At 31.9% G+C, this 19,175-nt stretch overlaps 2 protein-coding genes and 1 long non-coding RNA gene across 3 annotated transcripts in view; 1 reads left to right on the top strand and 2 right to left on the bottom strand.

Moving 5' to 3' along the window:
• Nucleotides 1-19,175, top strand: part of LOC114341868 (octopamine receptor beta-2R) — a 743,861-nt gene that overhangs the window by 684,865 nt on the left and 39,821 nt on the right. The window contains exon 3 of the mRNA XM_050643150.1: nt 9,131-9,214. The gene's annotated coding sequence lies outside the window, so the exon portion shown is untranslated. The remainder of the gene's footprint in view (nt 1-9,130; nt 9,215-19,175) is intronic.
• The window catches only part of LOC126879849 (chaoptin-like), a 331,796-nt gene that overhangs the window by 72,387 nt on the left and 240,234 nt on the right, over nt 1-19,175 (bottom strand). The window lies entirely within an intron of this gene.
• LOC126879851 (uncharacterized) lies at nt 16,365-17,676 on the bottom strand. Its single transcript, XR_007696313.1, has 2 exons — nt 17,290-17,676; nt 16,365-17,168 (listed from the first exon to the last, which is right to left on the bottom strand). It is a non-coding gene; the product is annotated as an uncharacterized LOC126879851 (long non-coding RNA).

Below are 19,175 nucleotides of genomic sequence, written 5' to 3' on the forward strand. Positions count from 1 at the left end.
TAACTCTGCTTCTTCTAGGTATAGTAACCTAATATATACACCATGTTTTTTAATTTTTACGTGGTATATTTTTGATAAGAATTTTTTTTCGACCAAATACTTACTTTTTCAGTTATTGGCGAAAAAACGTCTGAAAACGTGGTTATTTTGTAGAAAAATTAACATATTTACTCGCAAATACCTCGAAAAGTATTAACTTGGTGAAAAAACCTTATAGAACAAAAGTTGCTTAGAATTAGTCATTTTATCCATTTCCGGACTTATTTCGAATATATATTTTTCACTCCCAAAAAGGCATGGCAGAAGCCCACATCGACACAATATCACTTTTTTTCTTTGACTTGTTAGCTATGTCGCACCTTTAATAAAAAAAGAAATAACTCAAAAAACACAGTTTGTGGGAATTTGCAGTCAAAGTTTTTAAGTTTTGCACAGTGCAGGTCAAAAATTAATTTCACAAAAATCATACGGGTTAGAGGAATTCTAAAGGTTGGCGTGGAGAGCTTAATTAGTAAGCTCTTAGATTTTAGTAAATGTTAGTCCTCTCGTCTATTGTTAAGGGTGCAAATGTGTTGTTCTTTTGACAGTTTATAGTTATTTCACTTTATGATTAAATATATATTCTGCGCCGATGAAATAATTCTACATGATGCTCTTTTATTGCTAAATGAACTGTCATGTAAAATAAACAATTAGGTTTGTTGCAGTTTTGATGTAAAAACTTTGAGTTGACAATGAATTAATCCTATTTGTTTCTATATTTTCTTAAACACAAAATGAATTTTCGTTTTCTTTATAATAAAATACTGATCATTCGTTTATTTACCTTTATTAACAAAATTGCCTGATTACAAAATTAAACTAAAACATAAGTAACACTATAAGGATACAATGAAAAGATGTTAATACATTTTAAAAATAAACCGAAAATATAAAATAGATTGTTTCAAGAAACTTGTGTGGCTACTCTTAAATATGGCACAACGTTTATCTTGGAACTATGAATTAAAAAAACGATTAAATTATTGAATTATAAAATTGGGAGTAAAAAGAAGGAATCAATCCTTTAGATAGCAATGCTTGCAAATCTTTCCGTTTGTTTGTTGTCAATTTTTGTTTTTCTGTATAAGGCGGGTTTAAGTGCTATTTCCGTTATTGATCCTATTTTTTTTCGTTTGTTCCCTACATCTACCTGTTTATAAGTCTCATCCTTGTATGATGTCTTATAAAAAAATATATAGGATTATCTTTGTTCACTTGTATTGCTTTGATTTCGTTTCAGTTAACATTTTATCCCTCAGTATTAATCGTAAAGTTATACCCCAATTCTTCTTGCAAACCTTTTAAATCATAAAATGATTGGTAATTCATCTCGTGCACAATTAAAGGTGGGTTCGATTTTCTAGCATTCCTTGTTAAAGTTACATATTGGCCTGGAGTGTAAATAGATCCAGATTTCAAGCTCTTTTTAACTTCTTTCTCAATAAGACTGTGCACACTATCGGCTTCGTCCTGAAAGTGGCCCCTTATTAAAAATTTATGTGTAATTCTCTTAATTTTTAACATGTGCACAGCGAATAAATACAGCGAGGTTATATACTTATTCTTGTTTTGGTCCACAGCAATTGTCTGAATAGAATATGGCTTCTTTTTCACCATCGCCCTCTTCACTTATATTTTTTTAAATAGGCCCATATGCAAGAACCGATTTCTATGGAGCCTCATTTTGCATCACATTTAGATCAAAAATAACAGTGTACATTTTTATATGCCTGCTTAGATTCTTTCTGTCAGTTCCTACACCGTTAAATTGTAACAGTTCAGTTTTGATTTATAATAAAATGAAGAAGACTGACCTGTATGACATTGCAGCACAGCTAGCTACTCTTACATTTTGGCTGACCTTGTTTCGGTCATTTAATTTCTCAGCCCTACTCCAGTTTTTTTTTCTTCTAAATTTGATTTATATTTTTGCTCCAGGTCTTTATTTTCATTAACACTGGAATTGTTGTAGGTATTACACAGATCGCATTGATCTTTTTTTTTTTGTTGGAAGAAACCGATATTAAATTCAGTAGTAAATATTTTATAATAGGTAATATATGTACCAATTTTTTATTGTTCCGCTCTTGTTCTAATTTAAAATCATTGTATAAATCTTTAATGGTTTTGCTGCCTTCTATGTATTCTCTTGAAGTAGAAACGCGTAGGCAGTGAGATTCAACCCTTGGTATAGAATTAATATGCTCCTTGATGTCGGTTATCAGTTCGGGATCATTTTTTCTGTGCTTGCCATGTTTTCCTCTTAAATCATCCAGTGCAAAACCATTTGGATCAATCTTAGTATGTATTGTAAAAATCATGCGGTCAGAAATATCTAAAGTTGATTTAAAAAATGTTTTGCACACTTTTTTGACATCATTTATAACAAAATGGAAAGCCTGGTTGCAGCGCCTAGGATTCTCAGCGTTTGTGTACCTGTACTTAGGTTGAATATCATCTATACAAGAATTTATGTATGCTCCTTGCTTTAGCAAACTGCCCAATTCCCAGAACTTGCAAAAAATACCATATCGGTTTGCTGTATTGATATTATCGGAGTACTTAAGTCTGCACTTTTCGGTACATGGCTCTTTCAGACAACGAGCGGGAATAGTTTTTTTTTTGTATTTTTTGACATAGATACTTAACTTTACTATTATTACGTAATATACTATTAATGTTTGATAGAAACAAGTGAAAGCCTTAGTTTATAATAAAAAAATGTGTATTTATACATATATTAAAGTAATACAAATTGAAACTTACTTCTTCCGTAGTTTCACATTTATTATTAACGGGTTTTTCATTGATGGAATTATTATCCAATGAGGAATTTTCCGCTACTAATCCAAGTATTTTTGTGCTCTAGACTAGAAGACGCCACTCTAAAACAAGAGTATAAATATTATACCGGTTAGTTAGACAAGAAGCTTGGTATTACTATTACAATAATTATTGTTGATTTTATTTGTTGAGTAAAGTGAAACAAGTCAAAAACGTGAAGATTTCTAACTACCTATCTAATAAAATAATAGTAGAATATTGAAATAATACTTATTGTACTTTAGTAATTTTTTAAATTTTTAATTAGAAACTGCACAAAGTTGAAATAATACGGCACATAATAAGAAATAATTTCTACTAAAATGAACTAACTCATAAATGAACTATCAAATCTTCAACTAGTTTTCTAATAAAGTGAAATAAATCTGACAGAATACACTTTTCTAAAAAGTGATAGCAAATAATATACTTACTTGTTAGTAAAACACAAAATTGTTTCGTATTGTATCACTTTCTTTGAAAATACCGGATATCTTACCTCAAAATACAGCCGGAGTATAACTGAATTCCACCACTTTACGAGTACCGGTTGGTGCAAAGGCGTTAGTAAAAAAGAGCGGGAAAATCATTTATCTCTCTCATTTTCATCATTTTAACCTGGCTGTTAAACGGAACAGGTTCTTCTCGTCTAGTTATTTCACTTTATGATTAAATCTCGAAAACCATGAATTTTGAGTTATTTCGCTTTTTTATTAAAGGTGCGATGTGTATGCTAAATTTCATGGCAATTCAATCGGTTCTTTAAAATTTAGAGGTTTTGCAATATTTTACCTTTAAAGAACGTACTTACTAAAATAAAACATTAATTATATAAACTAGTTGTCCATTAAAAATTAATTTTAATATTAATAAAAAATAAGCAAATCCTGTCTAAAGTTGCATAACATTTAAAAATAATACTGTTACACTTATCTGTAATTAATTTTATTCAAACCAACACTAATACAATACTTAAACTCAATGACAACTTTAAACTTCAAAAACTGAAATACAACTGTTCTCGAACTGTCGACTCCATGTGTTTTTATACATTATCTGATATTCTAGAAATCACTAGACATTTCTGGGTTATTCCATGACATCTCGAATATTTTCGGAAAATTTTACTTGACTACCTGATAGACTTGTCTAGACTAGACTTGTCTAGAAATCACTAGACATTTCTGGGTTACTCCATGACATCTCGAATATTTTCGTAAAATTTTACTTGACTACTTCTTTTTCAAGCAAGCATAGTGATTTAACCCAGCCTGAGAGACTTGCTCACCCCTAGAGAATGACATTCGGGTGATACAATTCATTGGGGCGAGGAGGATTAACTCCCGTAAGCAGTAATCACTCCACACCGCTTCAATGCTCCAGACCATCCACTTACCCCCCGATAGCACTCTGATGCGCTATAGGGGCTCTCAATCAGCAAAGTGCTTATCATATGGGAGTCTTGGGTACACGGACTCCCATATGAAATCCTACCCCGATCAATGCAGGTCAGCGTGAGGCGCTCTATTCCCGCTATCTCTAGTGACTTATCTTCGATCTGTTTTGCTTGCTCGGGCGCTGAGTCCCCGCTCTGGGCTATGTCCAGTTCGGCGACTCGGCGCTCGAGGATGTGGGCCCCTCATGCCCGTTTTTTGGGTTTTGTTACTAATATTTTTTTGTGGTTTTCGCCTATTGTTAATATTTTATTGATTTGTTTAGTGGCTGAAGCCGTTTTGAAGTTTTTTGTATATTTTTTTTGAGGGATGTCGGAAAATTATAAAAATCAACATTAATAAATATAATGAGATGCCAAAGGTGAGCAAGTTGTCTTCTTTTGATAGAGCTACGATTATCTAGCCTTTATTATATATTTACTAATATTTGTTGTTTGGGTCTCCTATGTTTCCATCTATGGTACACATCATACCTTAATATCTTTTGCAAGATTCGGTTTGGGTGGTCTTCTTGCTCAGCAAATTTTGTTCTGGCTTTTTCTTCCATAATATCCAGTACTCTTATTTGTTTTAGGTCTCTAAATAAGAACCGTTCGGCGACGTATCTGGGCACGTTTGCAGCTTCTCTGAGGCAGTTGTTGTGTGCCGCTTGTATCTTCTTTTTGTTACTTTGACTTATGTGACCCCATGCAAGAGATGCGTATGTAATTATTGGCAGTATAATGCTATTTATCAGTCTTAATTTTGTTTTCATAGCTAATTTGCTTCTTCTTCCTGTGAGTCCTCTTATTGCCGATCTGGCCGCTGCTGTTTTCTGGACTGTTGCGTTGACATGTGATGTGAATGTAAGACCTTGGTCCATTGTGACTCCTAAATATTTAACTTCGTTTTGCCATTCGATGGGTCTGTCTTGCAATGTTACCTGTTCTTCTGGGTTATCTCTTCTCTTTTTGAAGATAACCGCTTGGGTCTTATCTGGATTTATTGCTATTTTCCATTGGATACTCCATTCTTCTATTGTATCCAATGCCGTCTGTAGATTTCTTACAGCTATATCTAGGTTCATGTGTTTTGCAGCAATTGCAGTGTCGTCTGCATAAAGGCTGATCAATGTTCCGGGTGTTCTTGGAACATCTGCTGTATATATGCTATACAGAAGGGGTGATAAAACTGCCCCCTGTGGTACTCCAGCTTCCGGCATTCCGTGTTCTGATAGAACTGGTCCTATCCGGACCCTGAACTTCCGGTCGCTACTTCTTTTTCATGAAGGAACTTTTTCTATATGGGATCAATATTACGGAACTGTCGCAACAATACTTATGGCAAAATGTATGGTTGGTTTAATGCAGCTAAATGTAGTGTTAACTGCAGTTGTAGTTTGTAGTTCATTGTAAGCTGAACTAGTTTAAGGTAGATGTTTGATTCTCCATAGTAGCAGCCATGTTACTGAAACTTCTTCCCTTTTTGGTTCACCATATGTGGTTCGGAAAGGCCCACAAGAAAAATTTGAAATAATGCCAAAAAAGTAAAGCGTTATAATCTAAAAAATTCTGAAAGTTACAGATGTGGTAGAATCAGATTCTCTGAAATAAACGGTTTAACCTTTAAGTATGTTAACTCCCAAACACATTCTCTAGAAGACATTAAGGAATTTACCGGCAGGGCAGAAAGCTTGTAGATATACTTAATTCTTTAGACTTTTAGAGGAATACGACAACGTAAACTGTTTTATTAGGTAGAAACTATCAGAGTAGGTAAGAAAATGGGTATGATTGATGTATTATAGGTCTTCGCGTGACTACTCCACTACTAAGCAGTAACAGTAACAGTAAAAATTTCCATAATTGAATAATCATCATCATCACATAACCAAATTTCCCACTGTGGGGCATAGGCCTCCTCAAGATGCTTGTCTTGAATAATAGTACTATTTAAATCAAACTAAATATAAAAAAACGAATATTTTGTTGGTAACCACAGTAATTGGCGAAACAGTTTTGTGATTTTTTTAATAAACAAGTTTTGAATCCAGTAATAGTCTGGGCTGATTATCGGAGAATAGGCCATTTTTGGGAAAAGTTATTTACCAGCAATTTTATTGCTGGAATCGAATTATAAGATCCTATATATTAATAATATAGGTATGCAAAGTCCTCAGATAGTGTGCTACTTTTTTTATCAACAAAATGGCGCCCGAAAATCGTGTTTTTTTCAATTATTGCTCTAGAACTCCGAAGATTTTAACTTTACAACCAAAACACTCAAATAAAAATTCACCGTGATTAAATTCTGCATAGAGACGTGTTTTTCCCGATCTGCTCCGACGAAAATTTTCCTCGGAAAATGCGGGTTTTCCCAACAAAATTTTTAATTTTCAAATAAAGTTTTAGATAAGTAATTATTTACCAATAATTAAATAATTTGGTGACTTAAAAGCTTTCTTGGTTTAGATTATAGTTCCAGAAGCTGGTGAAAATTAAACAAATATTTTAGCAACAATTCAATTGTTAATTAATAATTTACGGTCGCAATAATAACCAAAATAATTATGATACATTGATCAAACTTTGAAACCTTATAAAGATGGGATGCCTATTTAACATTTTGTAGACAAAATATAAATCTTTTATTTTTTTGCATAATCTTTAAATGTTTAAAAAAAATAGTTATAAACAAATTAACGTTTCTCAGAAAGTTTTTATTATATTATAATTTTAAAAAATAGCTAAAATGCGCATTTAAAATATCTTGAAAATGAATGCTTTAAAACTTTTTTGCAACCATTTGCAAAAAAGTTATGAAACAGCAAAGTTAACATACGATTACTACGGTGTTAATAATTTTTTTTAATTCTTTCAAAGCGTAGAAGTGAGTTTAAAGTACAAGCTGATCATTTATAAAACAATATCGATTATCAGCTTAATGGTTATATTTTAATTAAAGATTATAAAAATATATTTTTTTGTGATTTACACGCGCGAAAGTAGAATAATACAGTACCGTAGCTACCCGCCCACATAAACAACTCGCGCGAGTTTAAGCGTGTCAGTCGCTTCGAGTGAACATTTTATCTCCGGCTCTGTATCAAGCCTACTTTCGCGCTAAAAATTACAAAAAAAAGTATTTTTAATCTTTGATTAAAATATAACCATTGCACTAATTTTTGACATTCTTTGTGAGTAATTAGATTGTACCATAGACTCACTTTTAAGCTTTGAAACAATTAAAACAAATTATAAACAATGGAGATATCGTATATTTATTTTTCTGTTTCCTAACTTTTTGCAAATGGTTGGAAAAATTTTTTAAAGCATTCATTTTCAAGACCTATGAAATACGCATTTTAAGTATTTTTTAAAATTAGAATATAATAAACAATTTCTAAGAAATATTAATTTGTTTATAATTATTTTTTTTAAACATTTAAAGATTATGCAAAAAAATGAAAAATTTATATTTTCTCGACAAAATATTAAATAGGCATCACACCTTTATAATCTTCTTAAGTTTGATCAATGTCTCATGATTATTTTGGTTGTTATTGCGACTGTAAATTGTTAATTAACAATTGAATTGTTGCTAAAATATTCGTTTCATTTTAACCGGCTTCTGAATTTATAATCTATACCAAGAAAGCTTTTATTTCACCAAGCTATATAATTATTGATAAATAATTACTGGCCCAAAAAATTTATTTGAAAATTCGAGATTTTGTTGGGAAAACCCACATTTTCCGAGGAAAATTTTCGTCGGAGCAAATCGGGAAAAACATGCCTCTATGTAGAATTAAATTGGGGTGAATTTTTATTTGAGTATTTTTGGTGTAAAGTTAAAATCTTCGGAGTTATAGAGCAATAATTGAAAAAAATACGATTTGTCGGCGCCATTTTGTTTATAAAAAAAGTAGCACACTATCTGTGGACTTTGCATACCTATATTAATAATATATAGGATCTTATAATTGGATTAAAGCAATAAAATTGCTGGTATATAACCTTTCTTTGTACTTTACTAATTAGACCAACGTATTATAACTATTTTTTTTTCAAAATTTAAAGATTATGCAAAAAAAAAGAAAAATTTATATTTTGTCGATAAAATATTGAACAAGCATCTCATCTTTATAATCTTTATAAGTTTGATCAATGTATCATGATTATTTTGGTTATTATTGCGATCGTAAATTGTTAATTAACAATTGAATTGTTGCTAAAATATTCGTTTAATTTTCACCGGCTTCTGGAATTACAATCTATACCAAGAAATCTTTGATGTCACTAAGTTATTTAATTATTGATTAATAATTACATACCTAAAACTTTATTTGAAAATTATAGTTTTTGTTAGGAAAACCCGCATTTGCGAGGAAAATTTTCGTCGGAGCAAATCGTGAAAAACATATCTCTATGCAGAATTTAATTGCGGTGAATTTTTATTTGGGTGTTTTTGTTGTAAAGTTAAAATCTTCGGAGTTATAGAGCAATAATTGAAAAAAATACGATTTGTCGGCGCCATTTTGTTTATAAAAAAAGTAACACACTATCTGCGGACTTTGCATACCTATATTATTAATATATAGGATCTTATAATTCGATTTCAGCAATAAAATTGCTGGTAAATAACTTTTCCATGAATTTTGCTAATTAGCCCAGAGTATAAATTGATCATTTGCTTGCAAAACCGCCCTTTCCGTAAACTTTTCCATTTAAAATATCCCGAAACATTTCGTGAAAAATCAAAATTTGACAACTATTACACAACTATTACAACTGATACTATTAGACAACTAATGTTTTGTCTGTTTGTTTCAGATATGTACGCCAGATGTAAATATTAACTTTTTGATTTAGGGCAGTGACATGTGAGAAAAATCATTTGACGACGTTTAAATACAGGTAAGATATAAATACATGTTAAAAGTAAAGACGATTCAGATTCGATTACAGAGCAGCGCTTCCACTATGGTGCTTGTACGTATTTCGATTTCAATAAATCTCCTCAGAGCACCTCTGTAGAAGCACTACTCTGTAGAAGTGCTCGTTATATGTGTAAATGGCTGTAGATAAAGAGTACGGATAAATAACAAATTCTCAGAATCGTTGAATAAACAGTGTCCTGAAATAAGGAGACGCACTGTCACCTCTCCTTTTAATATAATCCTGGGAAAGTAGTAATACCATCATAATTAGAACAGAACTACTGACGGTGAGTGGATCAAAATTACTAATAGCATACGCAAATGACATTGACATTGTGGGAAGCACAGTCACCAATGTAAAGGAAACTGTTAATAAATTGGAGATAAAGAAAAAAAAGTTAGTCTAATAGACCTGGATCCCGCGTACCAAAAAAAGTAGATTAATAATAAGCTGAAAATGTTAATAGCGTAACGGTGTCTAGTCGAACAAACTTTGCTGTACGGGAACACTGGAACAGGGGAAGTTTTAATTGTGCAACAATTACAAACTTTAACCGCTTTTATTTGTGCAACAGGTTAAAAATTTGGAACGTAAGACTACGAAAACGTTCCATGTATTTTGTCATACCGAACTTCCAATTGATTTGTTACCATTTCAATAAACTCTCATGCAAAAATCAGACTGGTGTTTATCACCAACTGGGCATTTTAATGAGCGGAACACGAAGAAGGGGTCAAATGACAGGAATCATGTTAATTAGTAATAGAAGTCTGATTTTTGCATGAGAGTTTAATGAAAGGGTAACAAAGAAATTGGATGTTCTGTCCGACAAAATACATGGGACGTTTTCGTACTCTGACGTTCCAAATTTTTAAACTTTTCCACAATTAAAATTTCCTCTGTTCCAGTATTTCAGGTCACTACAGGTTTCAATGACTGGAAGAAGGCTGGTGTTAGATTAAAACAAGATGAAGAATCAAATGACCGCACGGCAAATGTCTTAAGTGTATTCAATAGAGGTAAATTGAAAAACAAAATAGACTGTTACATAACAAATACGTTCAGAAGCAGAAGTGAAGTACAATACTGGCGCAACGTTTTGCAAATGTGTTTCCAACAATAATTACACTGACCACAAGAGGACTTGCCTTTAGAGGAGTGAAATTTGGTGGTTCGCAAGGGCGGACACAACTAAAGCGTTATACACTGGTTTCAGCGAAATAAAAAATGAGCTTTTTTATATCGCACGAAGAATGTCAAAGTGCAGCTGTGAAACATCAAGCACTTCTTATTTGAAAAAATGGAGTCTTTTGAAATGGCTTTATTAGCTGTCGTTTGGCAACATATTTTAGAAAGAGTGAACCTATCCAATAAGTATGTCCAATGAGTCCTCCAATGGATCTGGTTTCTGTTGTTAAAGAGTATGAAGCTCTTTCAAATTACTTTACCTCAATCAGAAATAATTTTACTATTTATGAAGAGAAAGCCAAAAAAGTATGCCCAAATAAAACTTAATGGAATAAGAAAGAGAAAAAGATAAATTCAATTTGACGAGGGTGCCGATGATGAACTAAACTTTTCAGCTAGTGATGAGATGAAAATCCACACATTCTATATTATAATCCTCACTCTGATAAGAGACCTGAATAGACGTCTGAAATATTGTCTACTTGTTTATCAAAATTTTCGTGTTATAACATATTTGCCAAAATTAAACAATGAATAAAATATTAAAGAAGCTGAAAATCTGATACAAAATAAAGACGACCTAGATACATCATTCATACATGAATGCATTCACTTAGGTCGTTTCATTTGGATACCACAATAAAATACCCATTGACATATCTAAATATTTAAAGAAAAGTGGTTTGAAAGATATTTTCAATAATTTTGACATTGCTTTGCGCATTTATTTGTGCATCCCAGTCAGGGCCCCAGCTTTCATATGTGCAAAGTGTGCAATTCACACGGGCGCCATCCTTTAGGGGCGTCAAAACCCAGGGTCAAAAATTGCAAAAAACACAAAAAACAAAAATTTATTTTAAAATAGATAGTCCATTCTTTCACGGTTTTTGCTCTAAATTTTAAAGAACCGCTTATATTGACATGAAATTTGGCATACGTATAGCTTACATGTCAAAGAAGAAAAGTGATATTGTGCCGATGTGTGCTTTTGTCCTAAGGGTGACTTTCACCCCCTCTTTGGGGTGAAAAAATATATGTCCAAAATAAGTCCGTAAATGGGTAAACTGACTAATTGTAAGTAACTTTTGTTCTAAAGAGCTTTTTCGTCAAGCCAACACTTTTCGAGTTATTTGCGAGTGAATAATATGTTCATTTTTCAACAAAATAACCACATTTTTAGACGGTTTTTCGCAAATAACTCAAAAAGTAAGTATTTTGTCGAAAAAAACGTTCTTAGCAAAAATATAGCCCATCACAAAGTAAAAAAAAATGGTGTACGCGCTAGGTCTCTGGATCTCGTAGAACCAGAGTTATAGCCAATGAAAAATAGATTCATATTCACCAAATTTCAAATAGAATATTTGACGAGAAATATCCAAAAAATTAAGCACTTTTTGGGGAAAACACATTATAACTTTTTTAAAGTGTTTAAAAAAAGCTTTATTTCTGTTTTTACAAAAAGTTTCTTACATTAAATTTAAGCAAGTTACGCTCAAAATAAAGTTGGTCCCTTTTGTTTTTGCAAAAAAAAAATCGGGAAGACCACCCCCCTAATTAGCATCAAATGAAATGAATCGTTACCGCTCCACAAATTATTTTACTTATGTTGTGTTTATTTGGTCTGTAAGTTTCATCGATTCCAAGTGCATATTTTTGAAAAAAATTTGTTTCAAAATAAAATTTTTAAAAATTTAAATTTTGAAAAATATGCTTTTTTTCAAAATAACTTAAAAATTGTTAGAGATACCAAAAATCCCGAAAAACAAAAATAGTCAGATTTGCTTTTCTGAATATCATGTATTTTTTTGTTTTTGTGTTGGACAAAAATTGACTAAGATTTGGTGTTTCTAAATTTGCATACATTTGTGATCAGTGACTCGTTCAACCCCTTTTAGCTACAGCCCTTTCAATACTAAGGACTTTGAACCGATGAAACTTACAGATCATATAAACAATAAATACACGAGTCGAGAAACTTGTGAAGTCGTAACGATTAAGTTCATTTAAGATACTAATTAGGGGGTGATTTTCTCGATTTTTTTACCAAAACCAAAAGGGACTAACTTTAATCTGAGCGTAACTTGTTTAATTTTGATGCTAGAATTTGTTTTTATGAAACAAAAATGAAGCCATTTTTAAACAGTTTAAATAAGTTGTAATGAGTTTTCCCCGAAAAGTGCTTCATTTTTGGTTATTTCACGTTAAAGTATTCCATTTGGAATTTGACGAATATGAACCCATTTTTCATTAGCTATAACTCTGCTTCTACTAGGTGTAGAGACATGATATATACACCATTTTTTTAAATTTTTTACAACTACATTTTTGCTAAGAATATTTGTTTCGACAAAATACTTACTATTTGAGTTATTTATGAAAAACCGTCTAAAAGCGTGGTTATTTTGTTGAAAAAATGAACATATTCACTGCCAAATAACCCGAAAAGTATTGACTTAGTGAAAAACTCTATAGAACAAAAGTTACTTAAAATTAGCCAGTTTATCCATTTCCTGACTTTCTTTGGACGAATATTTTTTCACCCCCAAGAGGGGTGAAAACCACCCCCAGGGCAAAAGCACATATCGGCACAATATCACTTTTTTTCTTTGACTTGTTAGCCATGTGTATGCCAAATTTCATGTCAATCCAAGCGGTTCTTTAAAATTTAGAGGTTTTGAAATATTTTACCGTTAAAGAACGGACTATAAATAGGATTACCTATAAATACACACGAAATTGTATTAGTATATCATTCAGTTACTGACGATTCCTACTTGCGAGAACATGTTACGCCACGTATCCATACAAGGGCGAACCCCGCTCCGTGTAGCATCTCCACATAGTGGATACGTCGGTGAACCCCGCTCGGCGCTCGCCCTCTTCGATCAACCGGTTTGGGGTTTATATGTAGGGGAGTTAATACCGTATACATTCGAGCTGGTTCACGGAGCGGGGTTCACCCTTGTATGGATACGTGACTTTAGAAGTCAGACGATGGTCTCTTGATTTTTCCTGTTCAGACATGGATGATGCCTGGACCTTGATTTTTGACCCTTCCCTTCGTTATCGATCATTGGCTATCTGTACACTAAACAGATACGTTCGATAACGAAGCGAAGGGTCAAAAATCGAGGCCCTGGAGCGCTAAAAAAGCGATGCATCTCTAGACCAGAGGCATTTTTAAACCGGTCAGTTCACTGGACCGTGCAACAAGTAATTAAGTAATCCAACCAATCATTTCAAGAATTTGAAGAAAGCTTTCCACCGTTACAAACGATCAGGAGGAAAATTTTACACCAAAACTGTTGGACTATGAACGCCGGAATGAGACCCGTCATTATCCAAAAGCGGTCTTTAATATTAGTTTTCTCTTAAAAGTTTTCAAGTTTCTGCCGAATTTTTCAAAAACGGCGGCGACACCCTCCTGAAGCACATGCATAAACTGATAACTGCAATCTGGCAACAGAAATAAATACCCACTGACTGGAAGTTAGGTGTACTGTGTCCTCTACCATAGGTAGAGCTAAAGTTCTTATGGAAATCCAACGTTGCCAGTTGATCTTGAGAAAACTGTCATCTGTCATTAGTGTCATTTATGAAAAGTGATTTATTTTTTATTTTTTGCTTGCCTTGTTTTCTGTTTTGTTACCCTTGCCAGTGTATTTTATTTTAGTTGCTTTTTGAGTTTTTTTATTAAGGGTTTAGCCGCAAAATTTCGGCTCCAATGCTTTTTAAATGCATTAATTTTTTGCGAATACTGAGAAAACTAATAAATATTGTTGAAAAATTTAAACACAGAATGAAAGATTACATTATTACCGAGGGCTGAAAGTCCTTTAGAATAAATAAATTTTTTTAATGAGATACATTAAGTATTTAAAATTAAAAATCACATTTTCTGTTTTTTTTTCACAACTGTAACTTATTAAAATAAACATTATGGAAGTTTTCAGGGACTTTCGGCCCTCGGTGATAACGTAATCTTTCATTCTGCCCTTAAATTTTTCAAAAATACTTATTAGTTTTCTCAGAATTAAAAAAAATGAATGCATTTAAAAAGCATTAGAGACGAAATTTTGCGCCTACGCCCTTAATGGCATAGACATTAGACATTCAGTCAGTTGTAATAACAAATATACAATCCTATCCTTAATACAATACAATAATAATAATCCCATACAATACTGGTACAATAAAGGACAGTAAAATGGATATCGGATAAGATGTACATTTAGGATAAAAAAAGGATTCAAATCTAAACTGAAATGATAAAAAATTTCATGCTCGCATACAAATCTTATGGAAATGTGCATGTGTCTGACAAGAAATCTATAATTTATATTTTTGTTGTGAGCCCGTAGCCAGCAGACTGGATATTGAATGGTGCATGTATATTAAGTTTGATTAAATTTTTATAGAGGCAGTTTAAATGCTGTTAAAACTTAGTGCCTACATTCAAAAAAGATATGATCAAGATCACCCTGTTTCCTGCAATGTTTGCAATTATCGTCTTCAATTACATTTATTTTAAATAAATGAGTTACCTATATTGCTTTTTGAGTTATATTTCAGTTATTAAGAGTAACTAGGTTTTTTATATAAAAAAATTTAGATGAAGTCTAAGACGAAGACGAAATTTAGGATGAAGTCTCTGACAATATTAGAATAGCTCGCTTTGGAAAGAAAAATAAAAATGGGCACCATCCATTTAAAGTGTTCTTATCTTCAACTGAAAATGTTCAGACAGCAGACATGCAGTTCTTAAACAGAAACACATTGACCATGCTAAAACCATCTTTATCAGCATTGATCAGACCCCTAATAAAGGGAAGGTACTTGAATCTGTATATCAAATTTGAGCTTTTGTCTCCTCAGGAAGCAGGGGACAGAACCTGTCGATACGGTATTATAATATCCCAAAGGTAATTCAAAAAACCTCTAAGCCACAATGACTTGGGCAAGCTCTCCATTTTTATTGAAAATGGTAGAGGACTTCGGACTAAATTAACAACTCTGACTCTAAATGTTTCTAACAGCTACTTTGATGTGATCATATTTACTGAAACATGGTTAACACCTGATACAAGCGATGCTGAAATTGGTTTATTTAATTACGATATCTACAGCATCTAGCGATGCTAAAATTGGTTTATTTAATTACGATATCTACACACAAGACCTGACACAAGAATCCATTAATTTCGACAGTGGAGGTGGTGTGTTAATAGCTGTTAAAGAAGTTTTATCCCATCAGATGTTTCTGCTGGACAGGTGTTTGTTCAAATGAACAACAAAAATCATATTGACACCAAATGAGGATGCTATAATGGTAGATAGACTTTTTTATAAAAAATGAATGCATTGAGAAGAAAATTGAAATAACAAGACTTGCTTCAGCAAGTGTAAACATTGAAAGAACTATACAATGGCTAAAATCTTTAAAAATCAAAGTACAAGTTACTTTATTCCTATTAAATAGTTTCCTTATATGAACTTATATAAATATTATTTGAGGTATTGTTAATCTTTTTATAACAATACTTAGTAATGATAAAAATTAATTTATGTGTACAGTAGAACCCTGATTGTCCGTGCTCCTCGGGGTCAGATGTGGCATGGATAATTGAAATTTATTTCTTATATAATAATATAATACATATATACGTATATACATACATATGTACCTACCATAAAAAGATAATAGAAAAAATGAATCTTTCATTACGAGTCTTCTTCTTGGCTTATAGAGTTTCCGTCGAGTGAATTAAGGTGACGCTATTTTGATAAAACCTCAAAAATGCAACTTCAGTATTAGAAAACCATAGCACGGATAATCAGGGTTCTACTGTATATATTATCTGAATTCACAGATGATATGAGTGTAGTCAAGTGTGAATATTCTTTTCAAGTAAAAGTACCTATAAGAAATAAAACAATCTTTTAAAACAAGTTTTTTACTTATATAATTGGAATAAAACTGATAATACATTGTAAAAATATACCTCTACCAAAATTTTTAACATTTCTTGTATAAATTCTACATCAAATGGTACTTTAATAAGAAGTGTGGACTTATCAAATGGACAAAAAACTACAAAATAACATATTTGTAGTCCTGTAAGTAGCAATTGCACTTGTCCATAAATACATATGATTTTTCTTTAACATAATATTGTTTTCCCTCAATTATGCATAAATATTTAAGGTCACGTAAAATTGATTGCACAGATTTTGTTTTACCTGCCAGAGGACAGTTTATTTCTAGACATTTTCCGGAAACAATTCCATTGACACTGCCAGTCATACTTAGAGTTATTTTTTCATACATATTTAAAGCAACTGATTCATAATTTTTTCCCACGGAAGGGTACAGGATTTTCTTTAAAATTGGAATTATACAATTGGTTGACTTTAAGTGGCCAACTTAGGCTTTTATTTTTATCATAAGTAAATAAATGGCAATAAATTGTCCCAGTTACTTGCAGTCACGTCAGCTTTTTTCATGCTTCTCCAGTTTGGTTTAGCATAGCTAAAGATATTTCAACAGAGTTACTGCAGCTTACTTCAACATTATTTGAGTAAAATAGAGCTTAATCATAATTTAGTACAATATCAGTAGCCCATTTATCAGCAGACTGGTAGGACTTTATTGTTGACTATGTTGTATTATTGTTTTTGAAATTATCCCCACTGTTGTTTGATGTCTGTGGTGCTTAATTTTTTCAAATTTTCCATGGTATGCCTGTAAGCAATAAAAAAGAATTATAAACAAAGTTGCAGCGAAATGGTTCTTTTATCAAACCATTATGTAATCACTTATCGAAAAATATATAGTAATGTGCCAATTATATGTTTGCATTTACCTGAATTTCCAGCTTTACATGTACAATTACATAGGTACAAACATTTTTAATATCAATCATTTCAATTTAAAATTATAATGGTTTTTGGTGGGGTTGTCCTTTCAAATTGCCCGTTTGAAGGCACAATCACTGCGGTTTTCCCACTAGATGATAATATTTCACAAGTAATAATACGGTTGGAATCTAAAATTGCTTTCCTTTCTACTAACTACTAAGGTTCTTTTTCTTTTAAAATGTGTTTAAAATATCCCTATCCTATCAAAAGTTGTCAACAACATAACCAAACATAACAAAGCTCATCATACAATGACAATTGACAGTAATTGATAGACGTATCTTCTCATATTTGAAGATGTGGCAACAATGGATTTCCATAAGAACTTTAGCTCTTCCTCTCTACCATAGCCACCTTTACTTTACAAGCTATGAAGAGAAAAAGGCAACGTTGCAATTGATGACGTCGGTAGTCTGACTTTCGGACAACCGCTTTTGAAACTACGATTTTAAAGTACAAATTCTAGTAAAATTTATAGTATTTTTTGAGTCGAACAAGAAAATATTATTAATTAGAAGTTTGTACAAAATAATATTAAAAGTCATTCTTTGTAAGTAACGTTTATTATACAAAAAAAAACCAATAACAAGAATATAAACGGGATTCATTTTTATCGAATCCCAAGAAAACTAATCAGTATTTTTCAAAAATTTAAACGCAGAGTGAAAGATTACATGAGGACCGAGGGCCCAAAGTTCCTGAAAACTTCTATGTTTATTTTAATAAGTTACAGGGGTGAAAAACTGAGAAAATTGAGTGTGATTTTTAGTTTCAAATATGTCATTAAGAAAAACTTTTTATTCATTCTAAAGGGCTTTCGGCCCTCGGTAATAAAATAATCTTTTATTCTGCGTTTAAATTTTTCAAAAATACTTATTAGTTTTCTCAGAATTCGAAAAAAATGATTACATTTGAAATACAGGCGTCAAAATTTTGCATTTTGTTCCTTTCCCCTTAAAGTTTGTAGCACTTATTTAGAAACACCCTGAATTGATAAAGAACAAATCTACTTGTTAAACATAAGCGAATTAATCAAAAAAACAGAATGTTAAGGCGGAGGCTATAGTTGGGTTTCAAATTGAGTATTTTATAAATGCCCTGTACACCATAAAAATTTAACTGGTTAACAACAATATTAATACAGCGGTATTGTTAAAGAATTAGGCTATAACATATTAAAAAATCACTTAAATCTGCTAACAGATTTAGGAAATATAAGACATTAAAAATGACAAAAATTTTAAGTGGACGGATTTCTATATGCCCGCAAGTTTATATAAAAATATATTATATTGATCTAAAATCATCTTAATAACATACCTTTTAATGTTCTTTATAATTTGGAGCACGAAATATTTTAAAATATTTCAGTTTCTCTGTAAATACAGTGAAAATTATTTAAAAACAAATGAGAACTGTCAGAATTAATCGGTCTACCAATAGATGTTGCCAAGTTTCAACTTCATGGCTTGTTAAGTAAAGGTCTATGCCTCTACACAAAAAGGGAGACATGATGGTGTGTGATAATTATAGAGGCATTACTAAATATGGCATATACAATGTTGTCCAATGTCCAACGTATTATACAAAAGACTTCGCCTCTACGCCGAACAAATAGTGGGAGGATATCAGTGCGGTTTCCGTCCTAATAAATCAACAATGGACCAGATATTTACAGTGAGGCAGATCCTTGAAAAAACCCTAGAGTTCGGCGTCGACACCCACCACATATTCGTTGACTTCGAAGCCACATACGACTCCGTTAATAGAAATAAACTTCTACTTGCTATGGTAGAATTTCGAATATTGTTTCATCTTGTCCAATTAACTG

Source organism: Diabrotica virgifera, chromosome 2 (genome assembly GCF_917563875.1).
Source record: "Diabrotica virgifera virgifera chromosome 2, PGI_DIABVI_V3a".
NCBI lineage: Eukaryota > Metazoa > Arthropoda > Insecta > Coleoptera > Chrysomelidae > Diabrotica > Diabrotica virgifera.